The sequence below is a fragment of the Lycium barbarum genome, chromosome 6 (genome assembly GCF_019175385.1).
Source record: "Lycium barbarum isolate Lr01 chromosome 6, ASM1917538v2, whole genome shotgun sequence".
Taxonomy (NCBI): Eukaryota; Viridiplantae; Streptophyta; class Magnoliopsida; order Solanales; family Solanaceae; genus Lycium; species Lycium barbarum.
The window spans coordinates 105693148-105705757 of record NC_083342.1 but is presented as its reverse complement, the minus strand read 5'-3'; positions in this window follow the sequence as shown (position 1 = coordinate 105705757).

Here is a 12610-nt window from a genome sequence, read left to right as displayed (position 1 = left end):
TTTCGTAATTTTAGTTGCTTTAAAATCAACTTTAGACTCATGAATCGATCTTCAGTTTCAAAGAACTTCAGACATATATAGGTTTGAAGTTGGCTTGCCAAAGACTAATTTCATACATGTATATGTTTAAAATTGATATAAGCTCGAATTTGTGGAGTTAAACTTGACAGTCCCCATCTTCAGTACTTGTATGTATGAAGTTGCCATAATTATCTTAATAAGACGAATCTCTGATTTCACCTTGCATTGATGGGAGAAAATTTTGACATACCCTTCGCATGGAAAACTATAAGTGTCACGCCTCGAACCATGGCATAGGCATAACATGGCACTCGGTGTCTTGCTGCATGTGACCGAGCAAACCACATGACTTGCTGAGTCTACATGGGATATAAACTGATGCGGAATATAAAGTAAACATGCATGAATTATGAAAACATGGAGTTTAGTAATCATAAGTCTGAAAATATTATTATTATATCATGAATGCGAAATTATGGTAATGTAGCCATTGAGGCTAATTCAACTGAACATGACAACTGACTAGTCTATGAAACCTCTAACACGAATCTGGTTGCTAAACAGTTCACCGGGACAAGGCCCCCGGCAGACCTTAAATGCATAACTGACATAAACAGAAGTAAAGACACAACCCCGAATGAGATGGGGGCTCACCAAAAGCTGATACGGGCAATGTCCTAATAAGCAAATATGATGTCCTGTAAATTAATACCTGCATCGTGAAATGCAGGCCCCCGAGCAATAGAAAGGGGACGTCAACACATTGAATGTACTGGTATGTAAAGCAACTGAAAGAAATAACATGAGACATGAAGTAATAAAGATAAGAACTGAACGTAAAACTGAAACCTAGTCATGAGCATGAATATGAATACATATATAATATAAAACATGGTAAGTAGGGAGAGCATTTCATAAACCGGCAACATGATATCATCACGTGGGTACGTGGAGTCTGGTACCTCGCCGGACCAACAGAGCCCCCATACCTTGCCGGGTATAAGGTGGTAACGTGCCTGATGGATCCATTCAGTGTAAAATTAAGGAATCATCCTAACTGGTTATGCTCTAACTAGTGTTAGTAAAATAAGCATAACCCTTAGCACAGAGCTCTGTTTGAGCTCCACAAGATACCGTTGAAAATCTATTCCAAAGGGCTACAACTTTCATGTTTTAAGTTTTCTCAAATTATCAAATAATCAGGGAGTTACGGGTTCCCGAAATAGGCTGGTCAACCACTTTTGTAATGCGTACAAACTTTCAATTTTTTTGCTAAAACTCTAACGATACGAGTCTAACACGAGTTCTAAGATACGGGGTGATACAATAAATCTATAAAGGCGATGAAATGACGTTGAGTAAAGTTGTTGGAGAAGAATTCAGTGTTTTCGTTGGTTTTTTCACAAGCTAAATGAACTTTGCTGCATCTGGTGTGTTCGACAAAAAAGACTTAATATTAATCTATCTAACTTCAAAGTTTTAAACTATGTAATGCAAAAAAAAAAAAAAAAAATGCATAATATCTGCTACAAGTTAAAACTTTTTTTATATATATAAAAAAAATGAACTTGATATAGCTTAAATAAGGGATGTGCACGAATCTCCAACTTCAGAATCCATATTCAAGGCATGACAAAATTTATAATTTTTTGCAAGTTTAGTCAAAGTCTAACTTGAGACATACGTGTTTGAAGATTGAGCTTACGAGTTTATGTCCATCCCTGGTCGAATACAGTTTCCATTCGATTTCTCCCTTGTAGCCGTTACCCGAATTCGCGCAAGTGTCTCCACACCCCCCAAACTTACTTGACGAGGAATCCTTTCTCGCGAACAAACACAACCCCTCCTTTCCATGTATCGTACGAAATAAAAACTAAAGCACTTTCTTTTAAGAATGTATCTGGTTCCACTACATTTTGGTCTGATACCAAAACCATTTCCATCATTACCATAACCAAACTTGAAGCTGTAGTTACGGATTAACTAGATTGACTTGTCAAAAGTTAATCTTTACTTTGAAAAAAACTTGACCCTCCTCACCTACAGTACCACTTAAGTTTTTTTTTTTCCTTTTTGTTATTGTTATTTACCTAAAGTTGTGTAATTCCCAAAACTAGAAAGGAAAAAATTACAACTAGGAGTTGAAAATAATACAAATAAATCATTTCATATTTGCATTTTCACTAAGAGAAGATTCTCACGACACCAATCCAAACGTTCATTCAAATTTTTATATCTCAAACTATTTTAATTATAATAATTATGGTGTTTAAATATAAGAAAAACATGTTGACGATATAACCAACACAATATAGAAAGATGTTGACCTAAAGGTTGACATAAATTGAGTTAGTTTGGACGAGAAAAGTAAAATGCTAATAAATCTAATATCAATGAAAAAATGAATAAAATAAATAAATAATAGTTTGGACGAGAAAAGTAAAATGCAAATAAATCTAATATCAATGAAAAAATGAATAAAAAAATAAACTTAATAGCTAACGAAAATTACCTACTTATGTAACTTTGACGAAGAAAATGAATATATGAATCATGTAATTTTAAAGAAAAAGATGTTTCATAGTTGAGGTATATTTTGTTTCGTTGGAAAACCACGAGCCTCGCTTTATATTAAATTTTCAAGAATATTATTTCAATCTGCCTCACTTCGTCCCATTTCTTATAAGGTAAAATCAGTATAATTTCACATCTACTCATCTTAGTTTAACTTATTGGATATGTCTATTGTTTTAATGAACACAAAGTAATTCCTTAAGAAGGAACTTGACGACATGTTTAGTTATTATTGAAATTGCAAATACGTGTGTGTAAATATATTTTTAAGAATTACAAATATAAAACAACACTTAATCTCGAAATTACGCAGGTTCTATCAATACAAATATAATAAAACTTTAAAATAACCCATTATTCCCTTCTCTGTGTGTGTTTTATCTTTTTAAATACATGACTTTAATGAAATGATTAATATTTCCGCAGCAAAAAAAAAAAATCATATCAATATCATGCCAAATTTTATCAAATTCTTTAATAGATTATGCTTGCTATGAAAGGGAGAAAAATATTATAATGAAATTACTACGAGTTATACACAAATTGATTCTTCAAAGATAATTAAGACACATAAGCATCAATGATATTACTAGACATGATAAACTTCTCAGCCACAACAAAACTATACAATTGAGCTTTTTAGTTACCATTTGCATCCCACCAATCTCTAGCATCTAGAATTTTCCAACCACCCGACTAGATTGTTTAAGTGAGGGTAACTTGTTTAAGTATTTCCCTTTTATGTAGAAAGTATGAACCCACCTAATCCATAGTTTCTCTTTTTTCTTGGTCACCGCCCATAGGAGCTCACATGTGATAGCCTTGTTCCGTAGATAAAAGTTCTGAATATCTAAACCACATGTTTACCGAAGTTGGCATAGAGTGTCTCATGATACCAACCTCTTTGAATAAGTTATTGCTTCATGTCCACGGAAGTTCCTATAAACACTTATGAGTGGAAAGAAATCAAAGAATCTTTCATCTCAAAAAGAGAACACGCGAAGTGCTTATTAGACTAATAATTCAAAAAGTTTATTGTAGAGGGAATTTTGAAGACCAAACCTGCTGTAAAATTGGAATCCATGAATTAAAATCCATAAAACTTGTTCTCTTTTTTAGATGAAAGATTCTTCGATTTCTTTCCACTCATAAGTGTTTGTAGGAACTTCTGTGACATGAAGCAATAACTTCTCCAAAGAGGTTTTGGTATCATGAGACACTCTATGCCAACCTCGGTAAACATGTGGTTTAGATATTCTGAACTTTTATCTATGGAACAAGGCTTTCATATGTGAGTTTCTATGGATGTTGATGTAATTAAATGGTAGACTAGAAGTATTTGTTAACATATGAAACTATCTCCACTATTTTAGCTGTCTTTTTCTCTTAATTATAGTTTCGTTGTAACTCACTTGGTATAATAAAAAGTTTTTATTTTACCAACAAGAAAGATAAATACCATGAGTTTTAACGATAGATTTAATTCGAGAGATCATCACTTATATTGTCTGAATTCTATCTTTCAATTATGATTTCCTTTAGTTTTTGATGAGTCGTGAAATTACGCGATATTCGATGTTAATTCCTTAAGTTTTTGTGACTCTTTAAGCACTTTTGTTGTTATTTTTTTGTGTATTTATGTTGTTTTGTAGGATAAGATGCCCGGAGAGCATAACGGAGCAAAACAGACCAAAATAAGCAAAAATCCAGCTGAACTAAACCAAGGCATCACCTGCGAATCGCAGGTCATGCCTGCGAGTCGCAGGTGGTGCTGCATCTGCTGACAGAGAAGGCCAAAGAAGACACCACATGCGAGTCGCAGGTGGAACATACGACTCGCACTCAATGTCGCTGATGCTGCTCAACAGATGATTGAAGAGGCGACACCTGCGACTCACAGGTTGAACATGCGACACCATATGCGATCCGCACCAGATGCGCAGGGGCATTTTTGTCTGGAAATTGTTCCCGTTTTGGACATCCTATAAATAGAATGCTAGGGTTTCTAAAACTCATCTTTGGCAGTTTTTCATCAAGCTTTGGAGGCTAGGGTTTCATCTACACCATTGGAGGAGAAGATTGGAGCACCTTAATGAGATATTTCTTAATCCTTTCTTCAATTCCTTGTTTTGTATTGTATATCTAAGTGTGTAGTATTTATTCCATTACTTGAATCTTGTTTATGAAAATATTCTTGATTAAAGTTTGGTTTGAAACTCTTGTTTTGCTTAGGTATTGAATGATTTTTATTGCTATTGAAGTGGGTCTTTGTTGATTTAATTAATCTCGTTCTTGAATGTTTCTAAAGGGATTAGCTAACCCTAGGACTCACCCATTTACTTAGATTGAGCTCGGAAGAGGAAATCTAGGTTGGGAAAGATTAATTAACAAGAATTTGGGTCATTAAACCCATCTAATAACTTGAGCTCGGAAGAAGATAGTTACTTGAGGTTAAATTGATTGTGCCTAATATCACACTCTAAGGCTTGGAAAAGCTTAGAGTGAAATTCATTGATTTGGTTGGAAGACTTTCAATGAGATTTTAGAAATCATTATGTATTAACATAAACCCGCTCTTAGTTGTAAAATCATGAAATACATTGGATCGTTACTTGAGTGTAATTTCCTTTGTATCCAAACTTGTGGCCATTGATCATTTTACTTGCTTTCTAGGTTAGTTTACATTTCCGCATTAGTTATAATTTTCTCAAACAAAACTAAAATATTATCCATCGTTTGGCTTTAGCTTAGTTGGTGAAAGTTCCTTACTTTCTTAATCGCCTAGCATATTGTTCCCTGTGGGATCGACCCCGACTCATAGTTGGGTAAAATATATTGCATACGACCGTGTACACTTTCTCTTTGAGGAGTGCATTTTGGACGTTATCAGTTTTACCACAAAAATTGCTCTCTCTCTCCCTCTCTCTCTCGTATTACATGACTTCATTGAAATGATTAATATCTCCAGAGAAAAAGAAAATATCATATCAACATCATGCCAAATTTTATAAAATTCTTTAATAGAATATGCATGCTATAAAAGGGAGAAAAATATTATAATGAAATGACTACGGGTTATACACAAATTGATTCTTCAAAGATAATTAAGACACAGAAGCATCAACGATATTAATAGAAATGATAATATAACCGAATAATTTGGTCATCCAATACACTATTTAAGCATACGCATAAGTGGTAGTAGAAGCCAAAGTACTCCATAGTCTCCACGGATTGAACCTAACACAATAACGTAATCTATTCTAATTGTAATTCAACTTAGGCTAGTAACCAATCATTCAAATGACTTGGGAGATGATTATTGTTCATATATTGTTGTAGGTTATTTCAAGCGACATAAATTATTCAAAAAATATTCAATGCTTCACCCAACGTAATCAAGTAGCAAACAACAGTGCAAGATATGAATGCGATAATCGGATGAAAATCATAAATTATTTAAGTCTTTCATGAGAAAATATTATTAAACTTGTTTTAAATTATATTTTACCTTAAGAATTTATTATAGACACGTAACGAATTAAATTGTTATTTAAATTCTATCCTAATATAGGCTTGATTATTGATTTAAGATATTTGTCTTATAATAAGATTTATTATTTCTTGACGTTATTTACCAATTATCATTTGCTATTTTAAAATTTTATTCATCTGGTTAAACATAATTTTTTTTTATTTTCTCCTATAATTTTGTGTCGTACATGCTCGCAAAACTAAGTTATTGATAATGATTTCACTAAAGATAGGATTAAGTTTTTAATTAAAAGAATAAATACAATTAAACTTATACATTGTTAAATACTTTAAAAATGAAAATTATAGTCATTACGTCTCAATCGAAAAATGAAATCTGAAGTACGGTATAATCAAATTTTACATGCGCATGCTTTTAACATAAAATCTATCTAATAAATTACTATATTAAAAGAGGAACTATGAAATATTATTTTTATATAAATTCTGAAAATATTTGAAAAACCACTGTAGTTAAAGAAAATACTATTCATCTCCAAACAGTAACAATATAGACAATTGCAAAAAGTTTTAAATATTAAAATATTTTACAAAAGACGGATAATCAATGTTTTATGTAATTTAGGACAAAATAGCTAAGTTCAACATAAAAAAGTTATTGCAATGTAAATTTCATAAAATGGTTCATTAAAAAGAAAAAATGTTATTTTTAACATGCATCATTTGGAAGGAAAAAAGAAAGCTTAAAGTAAGAACAATTTAATTTCATTAACTTTTCAGTATTTTCTATGTGATTTACTTTGAAAGAACATCTACAAAAATATCTTGTAATATCAAGGCTTTTAGTTATCATTTACTTATAAGTTGATTTTATTGATTTCATCATACAACAGTATTTTTTGCATTAAATACTTTTGACTTTAATTTAATTGAATATTGTAATATCTTTTGGTAAAAAATAAGTTAGCCAATGTGGATTCAATTCAAAGAAACAAATGAAATTAACGTAACATATGAAAGGCTCATCGAAGACTTTAATCTCAAAAAATTTAGTAAAAACAAATTAGAAGTGCTTTCAATTGTTTGATTTTTTAAAAACACATCTAATATATAAACTAAGAAAAATATTTTCCTTTCACTTTCAGATACTTTTTTGTACTTTTATATTGTAGAAGTCGTTTAAAAGTGTCAAATTAATGTTACAAAAATAAATAACCAAGAGCGAACTTTTTACCAAAATATCTACAAATTAAATTTTTGACGACGATTTGGGCCCGGATTTAGCACGAGCCAATTGACACTAGTATTATATTATATATTATATAGAAAGATGAACAAATGGGACGACCAAGGGCATCATAGTCATTTCAAGAAAATTCCTGCATTGTTTGCTTATGCCTCAAGCTTCAAAGCTTGATCATAAATACCCAATGACAAAAAAAATCAAAACCTTTTTTTTGAATGACAATTGTTGTCCTAAGTGATGTCACATCTTATGTGGACCCCACATGTCCCACTACAGCTTTCCTTAAATGTTTTGTGTCAGTATTCATTAATGATTAGTCTGTTTTTATTTTTCATTTGATTTAGAGAATTGCACTTTTTATCCCCTGGGGTGAAATGTTCAGTTTTATTTATTCGAATATCCATACGAAAGCTAGAATTAATTGTTATTTACACATTTGATTACTGAACAAAATAATTATTGTAATAGAATAATAAAAGGTATTATAAATAAAAATATAAAAGGTATTCATCTATCCACATTAACTTAAAGCAATTTCTAATTGAAAACTTGCATATGTTTTTTTTTTTAAATTGTTTTTATTGCATAGGGGGTAGGGGTAGGGGAAATGGGGAAGGAGATTACAATGTGGAGATTTGAACCCTCACCAACAAGGTGAGAGTTCAGGTAGTCAATCAACTGAGCTACTATATCTCTACAAACTTGCATAAGTTTAAAGGTAATTTTAAAAGTAAAGCTTGTCAACCTAAAAAATTAATAGATGATGAGTTTTGTTCATACTATTCCCTCCGTTTCAATTTATGTGACGCTCTTTCCTTTTTAGTCAGTTTAAAAAAGAAATACACCTTTCAATATTAGTAACAATTCAACTTTAAATTTATCTTTTTACTCTTAATAAAATGATTTCTAGCCACACAAATTTTCATGGTTTATTTTAGACTACAAGTTTATAAAATCCTCCTTTATTACCTTCTTATAAAATAGGAAGGAGGGTACGATTTCTATGCTTAATTAACTTGAGAATTTAATTTAAGTAACATACAATAAAAATAAAGAACTTTTACTGCCATGTCACATAAGAATATATACAAGTAAGTCTTCATAAAAAGTGAAAATTACAATCTTAAAATATGGCAGTTTACACGCTACAATAGATAAATGAATCTTGATGGTGTAAATTTCTTTACTCTGACAATATATATTCCATAAACTTATTTAATATGTATTGTTTGTACTTGATTTCCATGAGTAATTTTTAGCTATTAATAAATTGTCTTAAAATTATTTTATTTTAATTATTAGATTGTTTCATTATGAAAATTAACATATGATATATCTACATAAATAAAAGCAACTATCTTATCTCCTTAAAAAAAAACATATTTTTACTTATATACTATAGTATTAGGTAAAGAAGACTATACTTTTTTTTTAATTGAAAAAGAATTAAGAATATGCATAATTTATATGGAATACATCCAAATGTTTATTATTTTATCATCAGTTAATGTCATTTTTAAACAAGTAATATAAAATATAATTTTACTACCTCATTAAGTTACTATAATTTGCTATTTCTCATTTTCACATGGTTTTGATTTGCTTATCCGTATCTGACTCTTTTCTCTTGTTTTCCTTGTTTTCTTTTAAGCCGAGGGTCTTTCGGAAACAACCTCCCTACCTTCCAAGGTGAGGGTAAGGTCTACGTACACTTTACCCTCCCCAAACCTCATGTTGTGGGATCCAACTGGATATGTTGTTGTATTAAGTTACTATAATTTATATCATGTTAATCTTTGTTAATGCCTTTAGTTCTCTGTATTTGAGAAATGATACAATTGAAATTAATTATTTAATTTGATGTATATTTTTTACATAATGCTCAAATGAGTATTAAGTACATAATCTTTTGATGTTAATAGTGGTAACTTAGATAATTTATAAGTTATTGTTTAATTTCATAGAAATAGAAGAGATAATTTTTGTAAAGAGTGATCTCCATTATAATTCTCTACCATTCGTAGTTGAAAATTTTGATGATCAATTTGTTTTTTAAAAAAATAATTGAACACCTACAAATACTACTTAAGATTACAATGTTGGGCCTGTCAACGGGCCCTTTCATATCTAGTGTGTGTATATATATAGGAATTTTTACTCATTGTAACTTATTTTAAGACCTAATTATTTATATTAACTATCCTTTTATTTAATTATATTTAGTAGCTAATTAACTTTTCTAAATTACAAATAATAGCTATATCAAAAACTACATACCCAAACACATATATCTTTTTTTTTTCTCAATCACTACCCATTTCAGATTTTTCATTTCTCAAAACCCTAAAAAATCTCTCTCCCCTTCTCTCAACCACCACCACCATGGCCGCACTGCCCCCCCCCCCTCTCTCTTCTCCCTCTCCCTCTGTGCTCACCCCTCTCTTTCTCCGCCGCCCCTCTCTCTCTTCTCCGTCTCCCTCTGTGCTCACCTCTCTCTCTCTCTCTTTTTCACTCTGCAGATCTGGCCGTGTGCATTGTTGGTGGCGGCGGTGATGGACTGATTTTGAGACGGCGGCGGAGAAGATGACGTAGAGGTGGAGAGATTAGGGTTTTGTTGGTGATGGAAAGATTAGGGTTTTTTGGTGGTGGTAGTGTCTCAGATCTGGCCATGTGTATTTGTTAAAAGCCAAATACAAATACATTCAAAAATCTACATCTCACAAATACACTGTTTTGAATGTATTTGTCTTTGTATTTTTTAGTATATTTTGTTAATAGCCAAACACATTATTTTTTTGAATGTATTTGTCATGTATTTGAATTTTTTGATCTTGTATCTGAATGTATATGTTGAACATTCAAATACACGAAAATTTGAATATATTTGGCTTCATAGTAGTTGAAATGTACACAATGTATTTGAAATACATCAAAAAAAGTCACTGAAATACATAAAAAAAAAATCAGTAAAATACATAAAAAAAAATCACTGAAATACATAAAAAAAAAGACACGGAAATACATTATGGCAAAAAAAAAATTACTGAAATACTTCAAAAAAAAAATATATTAATATTTAATTTAATAGCTCCACCATTAAAGGCTAAGATCAAGGATCATGTTTTTTTTTTTTTACCTTGTTCTCATGTATTTGTTGGCAACAAATACATGCGAAAACATACACTATTTTGCCAAAATGTAGCTACAAATGGTAATATTTAAAAGGACAGTTACAAATGGTAGGAAGCTACAATAAGGTAGTCATTTGAGTAAGTTTGTCATATATATATACACTATATACTAATGTAGTTTGGCCCGTGCTAAGCCTGGGCCCAAACCGACGTTAAAAATTTAATTTGTAGATATTTTTTTTGCTCTTGCTTCTTTGTTTTTGAAACATCATATTAATACTTTCGAAAGACTTCGAAAATATTAAAGTACGAAAACGTTCCTGAAAGTTGAAGGAAAGTATTTTTCTTAGTTTATATATTAGATTTAAAAAAAAAAAAAAATCAAACACTTGAAAGCTCTTCTAATTTCAACTTTACTTAAATTTTTTGAGATTAAGATCTCCAATGATCCAAATTGAGTTTTTCATATGTTAAATAATTTCATTTGTTTCTTTGGATTGAACCCATATTGGCTAACTTAATTTTTTACCAAAGATATTACAGTATTCAATTAATGTAAAAAAATATTTGATGCATAAATATTGCTGCATGATGAAATCAATAAAGTTAACTTAAAAGTAAATATAAATAATTGAAAGCCTTGATATTACAAGAATTTTTTGTAGCTATTCTTGTATAAATCACACGAAAAAAATACTGAAAAGTCAATAGAATTAAATTGTTCTAACTTTAAGCATTCTTCTACCTTCCAAAAGATGCATGTTTAAAACTATCATTTTTTTCCCTTTTCCTAATTTAGTGAACCATTTTATGAAATCTACATTGTAATAACTTTTTCATGTTGAACTTAACTATTTTTCCTAAACTATATAAAATATTGATTATCTGATATTTTTCAAACTATTTTTAAAAGTAAAAAATATAGTTTTTGCAATTGTCTAGTAATATTGTTGTTTGAAAATCAAATTTTATTTTCTTTAACTACATTATTTTTTCAAACATATATATATATATATATTATTTTATTGTTACTCTTTATTATAGTAAATAAATTTTATGTTAAAAGTGTGCGCAAGTAAAATTTAATTAATTAACAGTCGTCTTTCGAAATTCATTTTTCGATTGAGACAGAGGAACTATAATTTACATTTTTCATACATTTTTAAGTATTTAACAATGATATACGCTATTTATATTTATTCTCTTTATTTAAATCTTAATAAAAAATTAAGTGAAATATTTGTAAATTACTTATGTTTGCTAGCATGTACGACATAAGATTGTATGAGTTTTTTTTTTTTAAAAAAAAAAAAACTAAACAAAAGAATAAAAAATTAAAATAGTAAATGATAAATGGTAATTAACATCAATAAATAATAAATAGTATTTTAATTCAATAATTAAGCCTATATTAAGATAGAATTTTCTTTATGTGTGTGTCTACAATAAATTCTTAAGAGAAAACATAATTTGAAACAATTTTATAATATTTCTACATAAAAGACTCAAATATATATGAGTATGTTTTGTGGGGGCCATTATAACCTTTTCCATAACATCATCATTTTTAGTAGCATAAAAAAGTCCTTAAAGTTCTCAAAATTTATAAAAATGTGTGAAGATCCACAAAGCCATTAAAACTTCAATTAAGGATGAAAAGAGTCAAAAAAATTTATGTGAGGATAACAAAAAATGGTATTCTCCCTTATATATATGTATTGGATATTTGTGGACCACCACGCCAAACTATTAGAAGAGAGTGTCAAAGCAAAATAAGTTATCTGTTATGTGAGAGCGGTGGGTGAACTCAAACTCGAAAAAAACTACATCTCTTCAATGCATATGCAAGTTGGCATTTTAATTTCTTCACATCATGGCAAAAAAGTATTAATAACAAAAGATTTACACTTGATTCACTTCATTATTCACATTAATGAGAATGTTTAAATTTGAGGGTTTGAGTAAATTAAAAATGCTTGCCACAAAAGGAGTGTTTATTTTTAAGTCATGGATTCACAAATTCCTATTAAAATATACCAATGCAATTTTCTTTTTGAGAAAAAATAAATCAATATCATAAAATTATGCTATTAAAAATAGTGCTTTCGTATTTACAAGCTATAGGAATCTAAAATTTCTTTCT